Here is a 24,616-nt window from a genome sequence, read left to right on the forward strand (position 1 = left end):
TTAACTTGTATTGAGCATGAAATATTCCTTTAAACAATGCGTAGCCTACATTGTATGTGGTCTCACATGGTATTAACTTAATCTAAGTCCTTAGTCCATTGAGATGAGATAGTTAGGCTAAATATTAACATAATAGGACAATAGCCTTTCGAAAACAGTGATTTTCTTTCACTTGATGCATGAGAATTAAATTCTGAGTAGGCATACTAAAGATAACATAAGAAGCTGAGCAGCCCATGAACATGATGTTCCTACTGTATGTTCTAGAAGGCAAATAAGCACATTATGAACAATTCTCAGCACACAGGTGTATCAAGAAAAACGAGTCAGCTTCTCATGCTACACTAAGGACATGATGTCTACCTGATAAGTTTTAAACAAATGACCCACATTATTTCCTTAGGCTACTAACTGAGCTGACAAGTGCTTCTAGCGCAGCCTTCAGTGGATGAGAGAAACTTCCTTGTGCTCTGCCAGAGTTATAGAATTGCCCAATTAATCATGTTAATTGCCCACACAACCATGGGGTGACCTAAAACAACCAACCAAAGTAGCTCGCTTGTTTTTCAGTCTGTAAAGCCATAACAGAATGCCTGTGTGACGCTCCTGTTCTACCGTTCCGTATGGGACTCGAACCGGTGTCTCCAGCATGGGAGGCAGGTGCGCTAAAAAGGAGGCTAAAGGCTACAGCCCCTAGCGTCAGTCGCTAGTGCACCTCTTGAGGTCAGGAGAGTGAGGTTTATACACATTGCACAGCTATCTATCAGCTGGCTCCCGTTACACTCACCTCCCTAAACGTCACTCCCATCCGGGTCACAGCACCATTGTGATGCTCCTGTTCTACCCGCTCCGTACGGGACTCGAACTGGCGTTTCCGGCATGGGAGGCAGGTGCGCTAAAAAGGAGGCTAAAGGCTACAGCCCCTAGCATCAGTCGCTAGTGCACCTCTTGAGGTCAGGAGAGTGAGGTTTATACACACTGCACAGCTATCTATCAGCTGGCTCCCATTAAACCTGGTATCTGCTGGAAGATGCCAAGTATGAAGCACACTTCATCAGATGAATGCTCGACTTTCACGGAATGAGATTGCTGCCACCATGAAATGAATTTACTTTATAAAATTACATTTAGTATATTCAGAGAGTGACTATATGAATATATGTAATATATTCAAAGATAGTATATGTATAGTTTTATTTAAATGTTGTGTTTTTGATTGACTTATACATACTTTTCGGTCAATTTTATAATTCGTTGTGTAACTTATGTAGTTCTGTTTTATCAAGAACTAAGTTGACACAACCCACATTTATTCATCATTTCACCACTAGGGTTCGCCAAAAGATTTACAACATTCTTACTGTTGGCGGGCTTTTAGAGTTCCGCGTTTACTCCAACTTCCGCCTGGTGTAATTGATGAAGAAGCTTTATTGTAGCAGTCATTTCTTTTTAATGAACTTTTTTTTTTTTGTATCATGCCATGGTTTACGTCACGTTACAATTCCAAATATTTCTCAGTCTCATGTTAGATAGATATATTTATTTACAATGATTTCATAAGTTACCATGTTTCACAAAAAGCCATGTAAATATAATGGCATATGTCTTTCAGTAGGCAGACTGGCACCACAGTGAGCCTCAGGGTTCAGTCCAGGAATTGATGCCAAGAAAGTGGTTGCTTCATTCAAACTGCCTCAAACAGAATTAAAAATAATATTCCTTTGCCCGGGAAATATGAAAAGAAATGCATATTTTATAAACTGTACCTCCCAACACAAACAGCAAACCTAAACCTAACCATCAATGGAGTAAAAAAAATAAAAAATTACTGTCAGAGGGAAAAATGCAACCTCTGAATCGTGCTCAACATTGATTATGCAATTTTGTGATTATCTCCTGGTTTCAGTGTGGGATCCGAACCTTGGTTTCTCATGTTGCTGAAGCAACACTCTTCTGGTCACACCACAGGGAAGATAAGCACACTGGATCCAATGCAAAACTGTGTGATAGAAGGTGGCGTTTGTCGGCATAATGTGGCAAATTCTAGGGTCCTGGAACTCTCAGAACTTGCTGACTTCCTGTGCGATCCTGTTGCATTTTCATGACTTCATCTAAGAGGAACAGCACCATAAAATGCTCAAACCTGCCTAAGGTGATGTGCTGTTCTCTGCTTGTTTAAGCTGTTCTTCCATCCTGCAAGCTGGTCTTTAGCTGGTCTCTCAGCCAGTTCAGCTGAAAAGTCCCCCAAACCCTTCTAAAACCATCCAGAAGATCACCCTGTGTGAAAAAGAACATAAAAGAGAGATAGAGAATGAGAAAATGAGTAGAGAGTCTAAGGGACATTAAAAGTTTTGCTCAACAAAATTTTGAAATAACTCCTGGTAAGATGGTAATTTCCTCTATATCTCCTTCTGCCCAGAAGCTAAGTTACTTAGGTTTGTTGTGCTGTAATATAGGGTGTGTAGAAAGTGGAAGCAACATTTTATCACTCTGCCATATACGCAGCTTGAGAATGGTGCTTGACAGAGAAGGGACAAATTGACTGAACCCCTCCAATTGCACGGTGCACCCGATCTTATTGGAATAAAAAATAGATCACACCATAGAAATACATCAAAAACAGCAGAGACATCTATTAGGTAGGCCAGCTTATTGTGAGAAATCAATGTTCTAACAAAAATGAGAGGTACAAGTACAAGACTATAAAAGGTTTGATAATTGTATATTAAGAACAACCAGGAAAGTGATTTTTTTTCTAGACTCGTTCATATGGCCATTAAACAGAAGAAAAGAAGAATTGACTGCTAATTGCAGTTCCTAGCTGCTACGTGGACACTGAATGGGTTGTATTTTACAGTGGGGCTCAAGTGATGATTGTGCCGAGAATAGAGACTGAAATGTTGAGTCAAATGTTAAACAAGTTACCTGTTTCATAATCAATGTATTTTTCAGCAAAAGTGAGTCAAATGAGTCAAAAATGTGATCTGAGATGATATTTGTCTTTTGAAAAAAAATTCAAAAGACCACCTAATGCACTTCTAAAGTGAACAACAACATCTACATTCAGAACTGGTCTTCATGATTCAGAGCTGTATTTTCATGTGCTTTAACTTGTGTTAATCAGGATGTGTTTTGCTCTCATGCAACGCAAGAACTAAATAAACACACAATGTGGCAGAGTGCCAACAGTGGTGACATAAGTGCTGGGGGAAGCAGCTCTTCATGGGCCAAGAGGAAAATTGAGAAACCAGACATATCAAAAGAGCTCCTGGGTGAGCAATATTTTCTGTTTTTATTTCTCTTTGGCCTTTTGCTGTAACAATGCTTCCCTGGGTCAGCCAGTCTCTCTTCAAAGCTCTCTATGTTCAGTGTGACTTTGATTGAGAGTACATTTCAATTCTGTATGGTGAAGAAATATAGAGTATATCCTTATGTATGAAGTTGTTCTTGCATTATATAATTCTAAATAGTCTTTTGTCATAGTTGTGGAGTAGATTGATTTAATATGATTTAATTTCTACCTCTTTCATTTTTAACTTCACCTTTGTACAATTTCAAATGAGAAATATTTAAATACAGGTATATTAATTTGTCATATTAGCACTTTGTTTTTTTTTTTAATTTTTTGTTTTGTTTTTTTGTCTTAGAAAAATAAACATTGAAGCTGTCAAAGTATCTTTAGATTTACTTTGACATGTTAATGACAAACAATTAGTTGGTTTCTGCATGCATTTTTGATTACAGAGTATGATGTAACAATTCTGTGTTAATTTTGGTTGTGGCACAAAAAAAAAAAAAAAAAAAAAAAAAAAAGGTAAGAACCATAATCAGAATCAGAATCAGCTTTATTGCCAAGTATGTTTACACATCTTTATTGCCAAGTATGCTTACAAGGAATTTGTCTTGAATGTGATAGGAGCTTCCAGTGTACAACAATACAAAAACAATACAAAAACAGCAGCAAGACATAGATAATAATAAAAAGTAAAAAAATAAACACGAATTATACACATATGTATACACACACACACACACATACATACATACATACACACATACACATGGGTAGTGCAAATCAAATACAATCTGTTATGTACAGTGCAAATGTTTTTTTTTTTTTTTTTTTTTATAAGAGGAATGAAATGGCAGAAGAGGTTGGAAGTGTTGGATAAATATAAGAAAGACTAAACTGTATATTGCACATAGTTATTGCTCAATGGGGCAATTTAACTGTTCATGAGATGGATAGCCTGAGGGAAAAAACTGTTCCTGTGCCTGACGGTTCTGGTACTCAGAGCTCTGAAGTGTCGGTCAGAAGGCAACAGTTCAAAAAGGTAGTGGGCAGGGTGAGTGGAGTCCAGAGTGATTTTTTCAGCCTTTTTCCTCATTCTGGAAGTGTATAGTTCTTGAAGGGGGGGCAGGGGGCAACCAATAATCCTCTCAGCAGTCCGAACTGTAATTTGTAGTCTTCTGATGTCTGATTTCATAGCTGAACCAAACCAGACAGTTATTGAAGTGCAGAGGACAGACTCAATGACTGCTGAGTAAAACTGTATCATTGTTTTAGAATGGTGAGGGGTGTCAGTTTTGGGGTGTTTCTCCTAAAGTCCACAATGATCTCCACCGTTTTTGAGCGTGTTCAGCTCAAGGTTGTTTTGACTGCACCAGACAGCCAGCTGTTCAACCTCCCTTCTGTATGCAGACTTATCGTCATCTCGGATGAGGCCGATGACAGTGGTGTCATCTGCAAACTTCAGGAGCTTGACAGAGGGGTCCTTGGCGATACAGTCATTGGTGTAGAGGGAGAAGAGTAGTGGGGAGAGCACACATTCCTGGGGGGCACCAGTGCTGATTGTACAGGTGCTAGAAGTGAGTTTCCCCTGTCTCACAAGCTGCTGCCTGTCCATCAGAAAGCTGGTAATCCATTGACAGATAGACATGGGAACAGAGAGTTGGTGTAATTTATTCTGGAGTATAGCTGGGATGATGGTGTTGAAAGCTGAACTGAAGTCCACAAAAAGGATCCTTGCATATGTCCCTGGTCTGTCCAAATGTTGCAGGATATGATGCGATCCTATGTTGACTGCATCATCCACAGACCTGTTTGCTCGATAAGCAAATTGAAGGGGATCTAGAAAGGGTCCAGTGATGTTCTTCAGGTGGGCCAACACCAGTCTCTCAAATTATTTCATGACCACAGACGTCAGGGCGACAGGTCTGTAGTCATTACATTTTTGGCTTCTTTGGGACAGGAATAATGATTGAGCGTTTGAAGTAGCATGGGACTTCACACTGCTCCAGTGATCTATTGAAGATCTGTGTGAAGATGGGGGCCAGCTGGTTAGCACAGGATCGAAGACACGCTGGTGAGACGCCATCTTTTGTTTCCGAAAGACGTGGCTCACATCATTTTCACAGATCTTAATCACAGGTTGAGTAGCAGGAGGGGGGAGGAGGGGGGATGCAGGAGGTGTTGGTGTTTGTGTGAAGTGAAGGTCAGAGTGGGTGTGGGGTGTGAGATTGGGCCTTTCAAATCTGCAGTAGAACATATTCAGGTCATCAGCCAGTTATTGGTCCCCTAGAGGGTTGGGGGCAGGAGTCCTGTAATTTGTGATTTGTTTCATGCCACTCCACACTGATGCAGGGTTGTTAGCTGAAAACTTGTTTTTCAGCTTCTCAGAGTATCTTCTTTTAGCCACTCTGATTTCCCTGTTCAGTGTGTTCCTGGCCTGATTGTACAAGACTTTATCCCCACCCCTGTAAGCATACTCTTTGGTCTGACGAAGCTGCTTGAGCTCTGCTGTAAACCACTGTTTGTCATTGTTGAACTTTAAATAAGTCCTTGTAGGAATGCACATATGCTCACAGAAACTGATATATGATGTAACAGTATCTGTGAGCTCGTCCAGGTCTGTGGCTGCAGCCTCAAAAACACTCCAATACATGCAATTGAAGCAGGCTTGTAGTTCCCGCTCTGCTTCGTTGGTCCATCTCTTTACAGTCCTTACTACTGGCTTGGTTGATTTTAATTTCTGCCTATAGGTTGGAAGAAGATGAACCAGACAGTGATCAGAGAGTCCAAGCTGCTCTAGGGACAGAGCGATATGCATCCTTTATTGTTGTGTAACAATGATCCAGTATGTTCCTGTCTCTGGTGGGGCATGTGTTGTGCTGTTTGTATTTGGGCAGTTCACATGTGAGATTTGCTTTGTTAAAATCCCCAAGAATAATAATAACTGAGTCCAGGTATTGTTGTTCTATGCCTGTGATTTGATCAGCCAGATGTTGCAGCGTGGTGTTCAAACACGCGTTTGGTGCGATATACACACTCACCAGAAAAAACGAGGAAAACTCCCGTGGCGAGTAGAAAGGCTTACAGTTAATAAAGAGTGCTTCCAAGTTAGGGCATCCTCTCAGGAACACCTTCTGTTTGAAGGCGTTCAAACAGAAAACAGCGGTTCCACTGAAACTTTTTCAGAGGCTCCTGGGGCATATGGCATCCTCGGCGGTGGCCACCCCGCTCGGGTTGATGCATATGAGGCCGCTTCAGCACTTGCTTCAGACTCGAGTCCCGAGATGGGCATGGCACCACGGGACACGTCGCGTGGTCATCACGCCGGTCTGTCACCATCTTTTCAGCCCTTGGACCGACCTCTTGTTTCTATGGGCAGGTGTTCCTCTAGAACTGGTCTCCATGCGCGTCGTGGTCACGACAGACTCCTACAAAATGGGCTGGGGCACTGTTTGCAATGGGCACGCAGCCGCCGGCCTCTGGACGGGTCCGTGACTGCATTGGCACATCAACTGCCTCGAGTTGTTGGCAATTCTGCTCGCCCTGCGGAGGTTTCGGCCGTTGATCCAGGGCAAGCACGTGTTAGTTCAGGCAGAGAGCACGACAACGGTAGCATATGTCAACCGCCAAGGCGGTCTGCGCTCTCGTTGTATGTCACAACTCTCCTGCCGTCTCCTCCTCTGGAGTCAGCAGCACTTTAAGTCGCTGCAAGCCACTCACATCCTGGGCAACATCAACACTACAGCGGACGCGCTGTCATGACAGGTTACCCTCAGGGGAGAGTGGAGACTCCACCCTCAGGTGGTCCAGCTGATTTGGAGTCGATTCGACAGGCACAGGTGCACCTGTTTGCCTCCCAAGAATCCTCCCCACTGCCTGCTCTGGTACGCCCTGACCAAGACCCCCTCGGCATAAATGCGCTGGCACACAGCTGGCCCCCTGGCATGCACAAATATGCGTTTTCCCCCAGTGAGCCTACTTGCACAGACCCTGTGCAAGGTCAGGTCATCCTGGTAGCACCCTACTGGCCCGCCCAGGCGTGGTTCTCGGACCTCACGCTCCTCGATACAGCCCCCCCAGTGAATTCCCCTGAGAAATTCACCTAAGTGGTGGAATTCACCTGAGGTGGTAGACACGATCACTCAGGCTAGGGCCCCTTCTACGAGGCGTCTGTTCGCTAAGTGGTGTTCTTCCTGTCGGGAAGACCCCCAGAGATGCGCAGTCGGATCAGTGCTTTCCTTCCTGCAGGAGAGGTTGGAAGGGAGGCTGTCCCCTTCCACCTTGAAGGTGTACATTGCCGCCATAGCAGCACACCATGACGCAGTCGACGGTAAGTCCTTAGGGAAGCACGACCTGATCATCAGGTTCCTAAGAGGTGCCAGGAGGCTGAATCCCTCCAGACTACACCTCGTTCCCTCATCGGACCTCTCTGTAGTTCTTCAGGGTCTACAGAGAGCCCCCTTTGAGCCTTTGCAGTCAGCCAAGACTGTGCTCACTTCCATTAAGAGGGTAGGTGACCTGCAAGCGCTCTCTGTCAGCAAAACGTGCCTGGAGTTCGGTCCAGGTTACTCTCACGTGATCCTGAGACCCTGATCGAGCTATGTGCCCAAGGTTCCCACCACCCCTTTAGGGACCAGGTGGTGAACCTGCAAGCGCTGCCCCAGGAGGAGACAGACCCAGCCCTGTCGTCGCTGTGTCCGGTGCGCACTTTACGCATCTATTTGGATCGCACGCAGAGCTTTAGAATCTCTGAGCAGCTCTTTGTCTGCTTTGGTGCACAGCGGAAAGGAAGCGCTGTCTCCAAGCAGAGGATCACTCACTGGCTCATTGACGCCATAACTATGGCATATGTCGCCCAGGACATGCCGCCCCCAGTAGGGCTACAAGCCCATTCTACCAGGGGTGCCTCTCTAACAGACATTTGCAGAGCAGCAGGCTGGGCAACACCCAACACCTGTGCAAGGTTCTACAACCTCCGGGTGGAACCATTTTCGTCCCAGGTAGTGGCACGCAACACAAGTGGATAAGCCCGGGATAGCTGGCCGGGTGTATCGCTTGCACATAGCGCTTTCCACCTCCCTTGGAGCTGAAGACGTGCGCCATTAATTCCCAGTAGTGTTCACAAACTTTGTTCCCTGGTTGACTTCCTCCGAGCCCTGTGGCAGTCGAGTTTTTGGAGAGATTCGCTGCCGGCCCAGTACACACGCTAACTAAGAGCCCTGTTCTGGGGTAGGTGCTCCGCATGTGCCGGTTCCCTGTAAGGCTAACCCCATGCGATTATATATCTTCCACTAATTCGTTTCCCTGTCGGCAAACTGCGTCTTCCTTGGGCAGAGCTCCTATGCCCCAGTCTCCATGTTTGTAGTAACTCCTCCCCCATTGGGCAGGATCTACCTTGAAGACTCTCCACATGGTTGGAAAGACCATGTGACATATTTTTCCACTTAAATATCCCCCCCTCTCTTTGGGCGAGGTGTGGTCTCCGCTGTGTCTTCCCCATGGGAGGGACACCCCCTGACTAAACCTGGCGGCCCAGTCGGATAATCCCCCTTCTTTTTTAGGGAGTGGAAAAAAAGAAGGGGAAAAGAGGCCACGACTGGGTAAGCCTGTCTCTATCTTTTGGATAGTCAACTTGTCCCCAAAAAGGGCCGTTTGACACTCATAACTATGTTGGGGGAGGTTACGTGTCGACCTGGTGTGCTGGCTATGAGGCACACAATAGTCTGCCCACCACACGTCGCCAGTTCACATAACACAGTTCAGCCAATTTTGGTGTTTCGTATAGGGACCCCTAGTGTCACTACATCAACACAACGTCGAGTGAGTGACAGATAGGGAACGTCACGGTTACTTGTGTAACCTCCGTTCCCTGATGGAGGGAACGAGACATTGTGTCCCTCCTGCCACAACGCTGAACTACCTGCTGAAATGGCCGGACCTTATATCGGCTCCTCAGCATAAAACCTGAATGAGTGGTTGCAAACCAGCTCCTTTTATACCCATATGTCCGGGGGAGTGGCATGCAAATACCACTCGCCAATTTTCATTGGCCTTTTATCAAAGACCAGAGGTGTCTCGGGCTCCCAAGAGTGACCCCTAGTGTCACTACATTGACACAACGTCTTGTTTCCTCCATCAGGGAACGGAGGTTACACAAGTAACCATGACGTTTTCCCCATTAACTCCACGATGCAATCCGCTCTGAACAGCTGGAAGCCCGGCAGATGTAACGCGCTGTCCGGTATGGCTTCACTCAGCCAGGTTTCTGTGAAGCACAAGGCAGCAAAGGTTGAAAAGTCCTTGTTTGTGCGGGTGAGGAGATGTAGTTCGTCTGTTTTGTTAGGAAGAGAGCGGAGATTCGCTAAGTGAATACTCGGCAGCGCTGTTCGAAATCCACGCCGACTGAGTTTGAGCAGCACACCGGCTCGTCTCCCTCGCCTGCGTCTCTTGAACAGCAGATCTGTGCCTCCAACTAAAATATATAGCAAAACGTCTGAATATTCAAAAACCGGGAAAAGATTGTCTGGTATATGCTGTCGAATGTTCAGCAGTTAGTCTCTGTTAAAATTGACTGGAAAAAGATTACTAAACACAGGACAATCAAACAAAAACAACAAAAGAACTGAGGAGCTCCACACCGAGGCAGCCAGCGGCGCCATGATATATAATGTTGCTGTACTTTGCTTTGTCCAAAGCGGAACACCCGTGACATAGATTTATTCCTTTTACCCCATCTAAGACTTTAATATGGTACCCAGTTATTTATTCATTTATTATATCTGAATAGTTTATAAAACTCAATATTTTATAGTATTAATTCAACTTACTTTTCCCTATTGTTATTCCTGTTTTCAGCTCCAAGTGATAAAAAACTAATTTCACTGTTTTTGTGAAATGGCAACATTATGAAATCAGACCTTCTCTCAACGAAATATATATATAAGTTATGAAAATTACTTCACTATTATAGTGGGTGTTTTGTTATGTGGGTGTGCAGCAACACAGCACCTATTATGGTAATAGGTTTCCACCAAAATGTCAGATAATATGCTGTATATGCGATGGAAGCAATGCGATGCAGAATGTTTTTGTTTTTTTTAGATTCCTCTTTCTAATTCATGAAGAGAGGCCTGGTGAAGACCCCATCATTATCATCTCCATATTTCATAAGACATCAAAGATAATGTACTGTAGAAACAGATATAATTAAAACATCACCGCCTCTGTTGATGTGGTTTTAATGAAAGGCATTTTTCTTCCAAAATTAAAATCTATGAATTATTTAAATAGTTGCAAAATAAGCAACGGTGGAAAATCATGAAGACTCTTACATTGCTTAGATGTTTTTGAAACTGACACGAAGAGTGTTAGAAAGAATAGATATTTGTGGTTTGAAATGCTGTAGAGCTTCTCAGTTTATAAATAGACACATTTCACCAAGAAAATGCGATGTGTTGATAGGTGCATCCACACTGGAAAAGTACTATTTTCCATTTACAAGCTTTCTCATTGCACAAGGCCATTAATATTAAATTTAAATACCTTTGTTTCTGATTATCTTGTACTTATACAAACAAACAGCCATAAATGTATCTATCCATAAACATATTTAAATCACAAGAATCATGAAGTAAAATGATCAATCTGTGCCATTTTTTATTCAATCTCTAAATTAACGAATTTACAGTATGTTGGATTGTTGATGCTAATTAAATTCAACAGCCTTCCATAACCCTCTAACAAATCTAAAGGAAAGATGTTTCTAAACATTTAATTTTCCAAATGTTTTTTTATTTATTTTTGCAGAATACATCCATTGTTGTTGCAGATTACATCCATGGATTTTCAGTCCTTTTATTTAAATCTGCAATTCTACAAATTCTATATTAATTATTGGTATATATAGTTTTAATGAGAAAGGCACCGCTTTTGTACTCACTTTGTAACGAGAAGTGCAGCATTACGTCATTATATCTTATCTCTTTGAAAACACCATATGTGGCAAATGGCAATGATGTTCACCTCTGATGATGTCCAGTGCTCTGGTTCACATGTACAAAAGCCAATCAAGTGTTGATAATAAAAGATGGTCACTGATATTTCACACTGTATCACTGGCTTTCACAGTTGTATTTTCTTGGTTTAAGCAGACAGTTCACTCAATTCGGTAACATTTATGCTTAAAACAAGAAGAAGAAGAAGAAGAAATAAAAGGTTTGCCAATGGGGTAAGAAAAATAAACTCACTCCAAGATATATTATTCTGAAAACAAGTTTAAATATGTTAAATGCAGTTTATGTTAAGTAAATGTATTTTGTTTTAAGGATGTTTATTGCACAAGACAATCAAAAACAGAACCCAAGGAATGACCTTTTTTATTATAAAGTTCTGTGGCAAACCTGTTCTCATGTTGTTCTGTTTTCTGTAGAAGTCATCATTAATGTCTGATCCATCTTGTCAGGTGAGGGCAGAGAAAATAGCAATCAAGGATGAGTCAGACCTTTCATCTTTCTCTAACAAGGTTAGTCAAAAGTACAAACACACAGGATTTTCTTGATTGGACCAATCTCTTGCACTGTATCGTTCATCGTTAGCGCTGTGAAGGACCCAAGGTTGCTGCTCCTTCTATGCATTTAACACTGAACAACTACTCTCAACTTCACAGTATCACACAATCTTTTCTAGTTTGTCATCTTCAATGGGTCAGGCCACAACAAGAGACAATGTTGTGTGACTCACCTGATAATTAACTGATAAATCCAATCTCAAAAAGTATTTCTGTTCACTGAAACAGAGATTCTTGTCTGTTGCCAAACAACAAAAATCCATCAAATGTACACGAATGAAACCACAATTATCTTGTCATTAATTGTGTATCATATCTGCCACTGAGTTGCCAGTTTCACCAATTTCTTGTAAGTTCAATCATGGAAACCAACAACAATGTGATTAATCCTTTCTCTTATGAGGAAATAATAAACGTTTCAAGATTTTTGTTCTAAATTACACTAATATTTTCTGCGATGTTTGTGTTGAGAAAATTTGGACAGGCACTTTTTATAATTCAGGTCCTTCCCTATTAACAACTCTGATCTTGTTCACTATTAAAGGAAAATTAGGTTTTATGGATTTATGAAAATGGATATGAAGGAGTATTTGGCTATTCTGGCCTACAAAGTGAAAACGTCTTGGTTACTGATGTAACCTCTGTTCCCTGATGGAGGGAACGAGACGTTGTTTCGATGTAGTGACACTAGGGGTTCAATCTTGAGAGCCCCAATCACCTTTGCTTAAAATAGAAAAGGCCAATGAGAACTGGCGAGTGGAATTTGCATGCCACTCTCCGCCCTGGACATACGGGTATAAAAGTAGATGGCATGCACCTCTCATTCAGATTTATGCGGAGGAGCCGATAGAGAGTCCCGGCAATGTCAGCGGCCGGTTCAGCACCGTGGCAGGAGGGACACGACGTCTCATTCCCTCCATCAGGGAACAGAGGTTACATCAGTAAGCAAGACCTTCCCTATCTGTCACTCACTCGATGTTGTGTCTATGTAGTGACACTAGGGGTTCCTATAGGAAATGCTGCAGGCTCTGAACCCTGTCACGAGGTATGGAAGAGTGGACACGGGCAAGCTGCTGCGTGCCTCGCAGCAAGTGCTCAACCATGTTGTGACCTTCCAGCGAGTTAGGTAAGTCATCTCCCTAGTCCCGTTAAAGGAGGAGGAGGCACTTACCCAAGTAGGCTACCGGCGGTGCCTTTCCTAATTTGCTATCAAGCAATTTCCCGCCGAGCACTTTCTAGAATAACGCTGGGAAGTGCTCTTCCCTCTCCAGGAGGGGGAGCACTACGGAGACCACATCCTACCAGAGGGAGGTTAACATGTGGAGAATACCTCACATGGACTTGCCAACGGGGAAGTTAACATATGGAATGATACCACTGGAGGACCCTATCTACAGAGAGGGTACCCAGCAACAGTGGCCGAGGCAGAGAAAGCTCTGGCGAGGGGAAACACAGCGTTCACCTAAGGGGAAACCGAACAGTGGAAACTCATCATACAGGATTACCAAAGGGGAATCAGCACACATGGAGCACTGTGCCCGAGCACACGGGCTCACCTGAAAAGGGGCATACCACGAGTACTGGGCCTGGTGCCATTACTCCTCCGCCGAGTTCGTCACTGAACAGTGCTTAAGAATTAAAGAGGCGTCCAGGGTTCACCGGATACGGGGAACTGTTGTGGACAAAAAGGTGCACATTATCACCTTTGAAAAAGGGGAAAGACACAATGCAAGCGGTACACCCTACTGGCCGCCCGGTCTACCTGTTGTTACCACGTAACACTTGGGTTGAAATCGGGTCTATGCATACGTTATAAAACCTCGCAAAGGTATTGGGTGTAGCCCAACCCACAGCTCTGCATATGTCTGCTAGAGAGGCCCCCCTTGCCAGTGCCCAGGAGGATGCAACACCTCTAGTGGAGTGCGCCTGGACTCCCAAGGGGCACGCCAAGTCCTGAAATTGGTATACGAGAGAAATGTCATCCACAATCCAATGGGCTAGCCTCTGCTTGGAGACAGCTTTCCCCTTCTGCTGTCCTCCAAAACAGACAAAGAGCTGCTCCGAGCGTCTAAAGCTCTGCGTGCAGTCCAGATAGATACACAGGGCGTGTGTCCCTCCTCTGAAGGGAGTGCTTGAAGGTTCACCACCTGGTCCTGAAAAGGAGTGGTGGGAACTTTGGGCACGTAACCGGGCCCAGGGTCTCAAGATCATGTGAGAGTGTGCCGGCCCAAACTCCAGGCATTCGCTGGTGACAGAGAGTGCCTGCAGGTCCCCCACCCTCTTGATGGAAGTGAGCGCCACCAGGAGGCCATCTTCAGAGACAAAGTGCTGAGCTCAGCCTGCTCCAGGGACTCAAATGGGGGTCTCTGTAGGATGGGTAGGACCACAGAGAGATCCCAAGGGGCTTCTGCTATCGGAAGTGGACAAATCTTCTGAGCTCCCACCCATGGGTGGTATAGAGCACAGGATGTGCCAGACGCTGAGATGGCAGCCGTGCTTGCCCGGGTGGCTGCGAACATCGGCTGATGTGGAACCCTCAACCCTGCCCTAAGCACGGCTGGATGATTGGTTTCTGGGCTCGGAGCGTGACTCACGGCCACGCCCCGCCCCAGTGCCTTTCTTCCCGGAAGTGCACGAGGAGTTAACGAAGTCTTGGAAGGCAACTTTTTCTGCACGTACATGCTTCGCGGGCTCGTCCACGGTCTAGGAGGATTCAACTTCCTTGCGCCCTTAAGGAACCTGTTGATCAGGTCGCGCTGTCGTGAGGGTCTCTCATCCAGTGTATCATGATAAGCTGCTATGGCAGCCACTTACACTTTCAGGGTAGAGGGAGACAGCCGTCTCTCCAGCCCTTCCTGAAGGAAAGACGGCACAGACCCGACAGTGCATCTATGTGGGTCTTCCTCATGGGAAGAACACCAGTTCGCCTCATAGAGGGGTCTCTGTCCTGAGTGATCGTCCGTCCAGGAGCCAGACGTGAAGATTCCAGAGGTCTGGCCGTGGGTGCCGGAGCATGCCCTTCCCCTGAGTGAGAAGGTCCTGCCTCAGGGGAATGCACCAGGGAGGTGCTACTGCCAGGAGCATCAGATCCGAGAACCAAGTCCGGTTGGGCCAGTATGGCACAACAAACAGGACTTACTGCTCGTCCTCCCTGACTGTGCACTGAGTCTGTGCAATGAGGCTCACTGGAGGAAGCACATACTTGTGCAGCCCCCGAGGCCAGCTGTGCACCAAGGCATTCGTGCCAAGGGGGGCCTCGGACAGGGAGTACCAAAGGGGGCAGAGAGAGGACTCTTGGGAGGCAAAAAGGTTTACTTGTGCCTCCCCGAAGCGCTCCCAAATCAGCTGGACTACATGGGGGTGGAGCCTCCACTCCCCGCAAAGTGTTACCTGCTGTGAGAGTGCATCCGCTGCATGGTTGAGGACGCCCAGAAGGTGAGTGGCTTGCAGAGACTTCAATGTCTGCTGACTCCAGAGGAGGAGACAGCGAGCGAGTTGCGACATGTGACACGAATGTACACCGCCTCAGCGGTTTATGTATGCTATGGTTGCTGTGTTGTCGGTCCGGCTAACACATGCTTGCCCTGAATCAATGGCTGAAGCCTCCTCAGGGCCAGCAATACCGCCAGCAACTCTAAGCAGTTGATGTGCCAAAGGAGGCGGGGCCTCATCCAGAGCCCTGAGACTACCTGCCTGTTGCACACGGTGACCTAGCCCGAGTGTGAGGCATCTGTCGTGACCACAATGTGCCTTGAGACCTGTTCTAGGGGAACACCTGCCTGTAGAAATGCCAGGTCCGACCAAGGGCTGAAAGTCTGATGGCACTGTGGCATGATGGTCACCAGTTGACCTGAAGCCTGAGTCAGTCGAGGTGCTGAAGCACGAGGTCCCTGTGTGCACACAATAGGTCTCACGAGTGAGCTAGGATTAGTCAGTCGTCGAGATAATTGAGAATGCGTATGCTCTTCTCCCTCAGCGTGGCCAGGGCAGCCTCTGCGACCTTGATAAAGATGCGAGGGGACAGGGACAGACCGAAGGGGAGGACCTTGTACTGGTATGCTCGTCCCTCGAAGGCAAACTGAAGAAAAGGTCTGTGGCGAGGAAGGATCGATACGTGAAAGTACACGTCCTTCAGGTCGATGGCCGCAAACAAATCCTGATGTCGTACCAATGCCAGGATGCGCTTCTGCATTAACATCCTGAATGGAAGCCTGTGTAAGGCCTTGTTCAAGGCACGCAAATCCAAGATTGAGCGTGACCCTCCCCCTCTCTTGGGCACGATAAAATAAGGGCTGTAAAAGCCCTTGTACAACTCGGCTATGGGGACGGGCTCTATTGTTCCCTTCACCTGTAGGACGGAGGCAACCTCGCCCCGCACCATAGTGGAGAGGATGCCACTGAACCTGGGCATACGTCTGGCGAACTGGATCACGTAGCTGAGGCGAATCGTCCTGATGAGCCACCGCGAGGGGCTGGAGAGCGCTAACCAGGCCTCCAGCCTCCACGACAGCGGCACCAAGGGGATGACTGGACTTACTGTGCCCGGGAAGGGTGGTTCGCAGCAAGGCAGAGCAGGCGCCCCACCTGGAAGACAGCCCAGGGGGGACGTGCTGCTCTGCAAGCCCGCAATGGTGGCCGGTGACTGGGGTGGGTGAGCGACCCCAGAGACCAGCATACATACCTGTTTGCCGGCTGTCTCTCGACAGAGAACGAGGGAACGGGAGCTACTCGCGTTCGCCTGATTGACCGGAAAGACTTCCAATGCCTGGATCCAACTTCCCGTGGGAGGATGTTTTTCTCTGAGGCCGGCATATGGGCTCTGATGGTGCGGGAGCCGGGGCTGGCACTGCAGGGGAACGGCTCTGGCAAGAAGCAGACAGGGCACGGGACTTCGGAGGCCTGAAGGTGGCCGAGTCATGCCTTGGCAAGATGTGCTTAATCACCTCGGCCTGCTTTCTCACTGTTGAGAACTGATGGGCGAAATCCTCGACGGTGTCTCTAAAAAGTGGACTTTCTCGGCGTCACGCATCTCCACAAGGTTGAGCCACAGGTCCAAGAGCGGACATCGTCTGGCCCAGGGCGCACGCCATGACTTTCGTCACCCATAAGGTGATGAAGTGGAAGAGAACTTACAGGCCTTGGAAAGGAGCCTTAGTCAGTCACGCCAGGTGGTTGCGCCCTGCGGGCATAAATGCACCACTATGGCGCGCTCTACCTGGGGGAGCTCGACATATCCCTTAGCTGCTCTGCTGTCGAGGGTAGTCAGAGTGGACGAGCCCGAGAAGCATGTGCGGGTAGAAAAAGTTGCCTTCCACGACTTCGTTAACTCCTCGTGCACTTCCGGGAAGAAAGGCACTGGGGCGGGGAATGGCCGTGAGTCACACTCCGAGCCCAGAAACCAATCATCCAGCCATGCTCAGGGCAGGGTTGAGGGTTCCACTTTAGCCCAATGTTCACAGCCACCCGGGCAAGCACGGCTGCCATTTCAGTATCTGCCACATCCTGTGCTCTATACCACCCATGGGTGGGAGCTCAGAAGATTTGTCCGCTTCTGATAGCAGAAGCCCACCATCTGATGCTGTGACCGAAAGCTCATCCTGGTAGTGAGCCCCGAACGACACATTAAACCCCCCCCTGAGGTGGACCACCTGCATCGCTCGACAGCTCTTCCGGATGGAACGAGCTTGCTGGGGGATGGGAGGTCCAGATCACCCGCGGTGCTTGCCGACCCGGCCGGCTGAGTGTCAGCCCAGGACGGACCAATTTAGGGAGAAGCTGCAGTGGATCCTAGCTTCACGAAGAAGAAAGTGAGCCACGACCGCAACGTTCTCATGGGCATGCTCTCACAATGAAAACATGACCCTTCCATGAAAGCCACCTCGGCGTGCTGGCGCCCCAAGCACTCAAGACAGATTTCATGGGTATCCGGAGGGGAGAGATAACAGCCACATCCAGTGGCACAAAACGCGGTAGGACATCTACAAAAAGATGCAAAGCATTTGCACAAGCTCTTTTAGAAGAAAATATACTCTTTTGAATATACTCTTTAGCACCCGCAGACTCAGCTGCCGAAGCGCCCAGGGGAAGCACAACACTCAACCGTGCGAGGGTGACCACTCGTCATACGTCACTGATGCGTTGACTGCTGGCAGGAAGCGATTTTTTTAAAGTTAATATAGTTTTAATTATTGATTTATTTTTTACACAAACCTATTGATTTGCTTCAGAAGACATTAACTGATAGACTTGAGTCACGTGGATTACTTGTGTGCTGCCTAAATATGCCTTTTGGACCGTGAAACTGCCAGCAGCCTGATGGCACCCATTTATATGCATTATATGGACAAACTGAGCTGAAATCTGCTTATAAAAATCTTCACTTCGATTCTGCTGAAGAAGGAAAGTCATACACATCTGGGATGGCTTAAATGTAAGTAAATCATGAGAGGATTTTCATTTTTGGGTGAATTAACCCTTTAAATGCCACTTTCTGTACAGGATAGAATAAGGAAACAGAACAGGTCAATAATCAGACCTCTGCCTGAATCTATTTCCTCTCATAAGCTCACACGCACACAAATACAAGTAAAGAAATATAAACACACAGGTGCAATATTCTTTAAAATATGCTTTACAGTGGCGAGTGGCAGAGAGGGGTTTTCCTGTATCCAAGCATCCGTGATTATAGCCTCAACTCCAAAAACTTAGAATGAGAAGCACAACAGGCACCAGTCCATTTTTCTTAACAAGCCTGTTGTTTTCAAGCTGATATTAAACCCTATGGGCATCATACGGCATAGTTCGATTCTGCACTCTTCTACTAAAATCATTACACTCAAAATTTAGCACAGACTGTTTTGCAAGTGTCTGTATTTTTTTAACCCATTTCACGTTAATTTCCTTTCCTCTTTTTAAAAACTTGATATGTTGCAATTGTTTTTCCTATAGCAAACGCAGCATGTCAGAGTGCGACTGTGTGACATTAAAAATCAACCTAGATACAATGGAAGGTTCATTATAGGTAAAATGATAAATATGCCCTGTGTCCTGTGGCTGTGTGATGTCCCTGTTTGAACCCTTTGGGCAATGGCAATGAATGGTGTTCTGTATGGAGACCCATGTGCCTCTCCTCGAATGCATTCCCAGACTAAAGATAAAGTATCAAGTGACTGTAAAGGGCGAGAGGGACTGTTATAAATCTAACTGGAACAGCACATTCGTCATGCACGCAACTCACACTTACACACATTAGAATATTGTGGCTGAATCAACACAAATCTAATTTTCAGTAATACTTTACAATAACGCTGTATACATTAAAATAAGTTAAAGGAATGTTCTGGGTTCAATACATGTTAAGCTCAGTTGACAGCATTTGTGGCATAATTATAATTACAACCAGAAATTAATTTTGATTTGTCCTGTTTAATAAAATAAAATAAAATAAAAAAACCAAACAAAAACAAAGTAAAAATCAAGGTTAAGGCACTTACGTACAATGGAGGTGAATGGGGCAAGTCCATAAAGGTTAAAATACAGCTTCAAACATATAGCCAGCAGAGGTGTATATTATATATGTTAAAGGTGTCATGACATTTTAAAAATGTCCTTGATCTTTTGACATGTAAGAGTTCATTGTACTATAAAAACTCAGAACTCAAAACTTCATCCTCACTGCAAAAAGAGCATTTGTTGAAACCAAGCTGCCAAAATGACTTGTTCTCTACTACATCCACTATGTGATGTCACACTGTGGTAGACAGTTGTATCTGACCGCCTCCACAACAACATGTCAATGCCCACTTTACCTTATCATTTCCGTAGCCTGCCCAGTAGCTGTAAGCAGTGAGATGGCAAGGTGAAGTGATTATAAGGAACATATTAAAGTAATAAAAAGGGCATGTCATGACCCCTTTAAAATGATTTTAGTGTGATAAAAATGCTTACTAATCTTTTCTGTGTAGTTATATCCAATATTACAACTTCATTGTCATAATGTAATGACTGTAAACCCTGTAATCTGGCGAAATGCGATTAGCTAATCAGCCAAATCGTGTTGCAGCAGTGTAATGTATAAAATTAAACAGATACAGCCAGGAGCTTCAATTAATTTTCACATCAACCATCAGAATGGGGAAAATTGACTGTGGAAAGATTGTTGGTGCCAGACGGGCTGGTTTGAGTATTTCTGTAACCACTGGACCCCTGATATTTTCACGCACAACAGTCTCTGGGCAGTGGCGTCAATTCACCAAAAGCCAAGGTATGGCAAGTTCTGATGACTTCATCCAATCTTACTTCATCATGTGACAGCATCAACATCAAGTCTCAAATATTTTAATTAATTCCTAACAATATCATCCTCAAATATCACATTGTAGCACCTATTTACACACTACTCTATTGAAAAGCAGCTTCATATGACTCATTCAAATGCATAGGCTACTTGTACTGGAAATACTGAAGCCATATGACAAATTGAAAAGCAAGCAGAGGTAAAATGATAATGTTAACAAAAATATTAATGGCACCAGCCTTAAAATACGATGCACACGCGTCCGAAGATAAATCACATAGCTTTGTTCATAGCCCAGCAAATTAGAAAGTTGCTGTTATAAGAATGAACAAAAAATAACAATAAAGCCAAGTCTTACCTTATGATGATCTTAATTTCTTTTAATTTGAAAAGCAATCAATTAATCCATTTATCTCCTAAACATTGCTTCAAGTTTTTAAAGTAATTATTCAAGAGCCAGTAATAAAGCAGAGTAATGAAATAAAGAACAGTGTAAACAATGCTTTAAGTTATTCAGTAACAACAGCAATTCAATATTAAAAAAATAATCTAATGAAAAATAGAAATACTTAAAATATTGACAATCTTTACTGCATGATTATTTGATTAACATTAATACAGAACCAGTGCATTCACAGTTTGACTGATAAGCAGACCTGTCATTTTTGTTGCATGATTAATATTAACAATAGGCTTATAACAGCTGCAGCATGGCACAGATCGGATATTGTGAAATATTCGATTTTTGTCCTGTCAGCATCACGTTATACATTAACCGCTGTATTTAGATTAATATCTCATCAAGACGGCGCAGATTTTTGTCCCATCTGTTTACACACTCATAATACATTAACAGCTGTATCTTTATTTCATTTTGCACCAAGAGAGGCATTTGAAGCACATTTAAATGTTCACACGTGCAGCTCACCACAATATAGGACAATTCTATAGAGCTCGTAACCGTGGCTGTAGTCAAACAAACAGCGTGCGGGTACGGAATTTAGTCAGTTAGATTTTATTTGTGACAAAAAATAATTTAAATCTCTGTTAATCCTGTAATTAAAACACATTCCTTTGCATTGACTAGGCAGCCAAGGTATGGCAGCTGCCATACCCTGCCATACGCAATTGACGCCCCTGCTCTGGAGTGTCTAGAGAATGGTGCGAAAAACAAAAAAACACCCAGTGAGCGGCAGTTCTGTGGGCAAAAATGGCTTGTTAATGACAGAGGTCAGAGGAGAATGGCCAGACTGGTCCAAGCTGAAAGGAAGGTGGCAGTAACCCAACTAACCACACGTTACAACAGTTCTAAACAGAAAAACATTTCTGAGCATACAACACGTCGAAAATTGAGGCAGATGACTACTGTCAGCTTAGAACAGGAAACGGATGCTGCAGTGGGCACAGGCTCACCAAAACGGGAAAGTAGACGATTGGAAAAACATCACCTTGTCTGATGAATCTCGATTTTTGCTGCGACATGCAGGTGGTAGGCCCACTGCAGCCTCATCTTTCTGTTCTTGGCTGACAGAAGTGGAACCTGACGTGGTCTTCTGCTGTTGTAGCCCATCCGCCTCAAGGTTCGACATTGTGCATTTTGAGATGCTATTCTGCTCACTACAAGTGTACAGAGGGGTTCTCCAGGCCATTCTCCGTTGACCTCTCTCATCAACAATGCATTTCAATCCGCAGAACTGCCACTCACTGGATGTTTTTTGATTTTGGCACCATTCTGAGTAAATTCTAGAGACTGTTGTGCATGAAAATCCCAGGAGATCAGAAGTTACAGAAATACTCAAACCAACCCGTCTGGCACCAACAATCATGCCACTGTTGAAATCACTGAGATCACATTTTTTCCCCATTCTGATGGTTGATGTGAACTTTAACTGAAGCTCCAAACCCGTATCTGCATGATTTTATGCATTGCGCTGCTGCCACACGATTGGCTGATTAGATAATCACATGAATAAGTAGGTTTACAGGTGTACCTAATAAAGTGGTCGGTGTATGTTTTTAAAACATTGTGTATTTTAATGTTTATGGAGTGGCCTCATTCACTTCCATTGTATGTGCCTTAATGTAACCACGATTTTTGCTTTTAAAACAAAATAAACCATTGTTTTTTTTTTTTTTTTTTTTTTTTGGTAATATACATAATGCCGCAAATGCTGTCGATTGAGCTAAACTTGTATGGAACCCAGAACATTCCTTTAACATATTAGTTAAAGGGATAGTTCACCCAAAAATGAAAAGTCTCTCATCATTTACTCACCCTCATGCCATCCCAGATGTGTATGCCTTTCTTTCATCAAAGAATAATTTCTCAGCTCTGTAGGTCCATACAATGCAAGTGAATGGGTGCCAAAAATTTGAAGCTCCAAAATCCACATAAGGGCAACATAAAAGTACCCCAGATGACTGATGCTTAAATCCATATCTTCTGAAGCGATATTATAGGTGTGGGTGATAGGATGATAGGCGGCTAATGGTGGCTGGCAATGACAATGACAGGCAGACGGAGACGAGATGATGTGAAGAACCCAAGTGCAGTTTAATACAAATGTGAAATCCAAACGTGAACAAAACATTAACATGGACTTGACTTGACTTGACTTGACATGAAACAAGGTTACACCAACAATGTTACATTAACAATACCTGACCAGAGACAATGGCAAACATGAGGGCTTAAATACACAGACAACAAGTAAACAAGACAACCAATCAAAAGACTGAACTAATAATATGACAATGAACCATGAACCAATGACATATCAAAACTGATAATGAGATAAGACAATGAACCAATGAAATCAAGACACATGAACATGGAGGGGAACAGGATATCACATGACCAGGAACACATGAGTAAACAGGAAATCACATGACATGAAATCACATGACCTGAACAGGAACTAAACGTAAAAGTAAGACATGAAAACAAGAACAAAACACATAAACGTGATAACAGGTTATTCTGTTTTTGGTGATTCACATTCTTCATGCATATCATCCCCTACTGGGCAGGGAGGAGAATTTATGATAAAAAATGACTTAACTATTGATCTGTTTCATACCCACACCTATCATATTGTGCCTGAATACATGGATTTAACCTCTGGTGTCATATGGATTACTTTCATGCTCCCTTTATGTGGATTTTGGAGATCCAAATTTTTGAAGACAACAGATTTGTTCCACAGCAGTTGAATTGAAATCATGGTGCATTAGCATCTGCCCTCTTTGAACTCACTCCGTCACCAACCTGCCCTTTGTGCCAAGAATGCCACTGCGTTTGCATTATTGTCTGGAATCACTCCAATCTGTCGGCCAATCCATCCATCTATACATTCCTCTATACAGTGCATCCATTCAGCAATCAAATTTCCCAATCAATCTACTACATAAGTTCTCTACCAATGGAGCCCTGATTCATATAACAAGGTTTCCTTTTCATCAGTGCTTCTTTTGTCAAAAAAGACAGGGAAAGGGTTGTATTGTTCACATTGTTCTAATATACGTGGATCAACATGTGTTCTAATTCATCAGGCCTCAAACAAGTCAGTACAAATGACATTAACGGAGGGCTTCTTACCTTGATGATGCTGTGCTTGTGTAATTGTGTGCTTTGATGGGGAGCTGTTCAGATAACAGACAGAATTCCTGTAGATAATGGCAGGCCACAGAGGTAACTGGCCACTTGTGCCTTGTGCAGACTGCCATGGTTCTTGTGCAGATCATATCAGCAGCTGCTGGGAAAAAGTTATTTCCATCTGCTTAAAATATAGGAGCAGAACATGGCACTGCTTTGCTCTCTCTGCTCTTTTCCCTCCCTCTCCCTCTCACTGTTTCTCTCCCTCTGGAGGTACTACATGTTATGTCAGATTGGATTCAGAAGAAAGAAAGAACAGGCCATATGGCTAATACTATACTATGCAATCAAAAATGCCCCATTTATTCACTATTCATAAGAGTGAGTGATTTTTCAGTGAGGGTGACTATAAGATGAAATAGAACTCAAATAAATGACCTTACATTAAATGAGTATGTGTACGGGGAAACTTTTCTGCTAAATTTACCAAGAAAATGGCTTAATACTATTTTTCTCTGCATATATAGCTGTAAAGGGAGAACATATTTAAAAATTAACAAAGGCAATAAAAAGTATACAAAGCTCCAACTGTTTCAGAGCACTTTATATTAAAACACTAAAATCATTTTATCATAATCAATATTATCTCCTTGCTGAATTCATAACAATGTTATGTTTGTGACTCACAACATTAGCATTTCTAATGTACTCCACTTTATTTTTGCTTCATAGATTCCGTAATGTCTATCTATTTTAGTGTCTGGAGCCACAGCAACCTGATTAACAAGGTAAACTACTCCCAGTGGAACAGAGAGTACCTACCCAAACCACTTTTACATTCCCCTGCATGCACACACACTGATAGAA

The sequence above is a fragment of the Myxocyprinus asiaticus genome, chromosome 27 (genome assembly GCF_019703515.2).
Source record: "Myxocyprinus asiaticus isolate MX2 ecotype Aquarium Trade chromosome 27, UBuf_Myxa_2, whole genome shotgun sequence".
In the NCBI taxonomy this organism is placed as follows: domain Eukaryota; kingdom Metazoa; phylum Chordata; class Actinopteri; order Cypriniformes; family Catostomidae; genus Myxocyprinus; species Myxocyprinus asiaticus.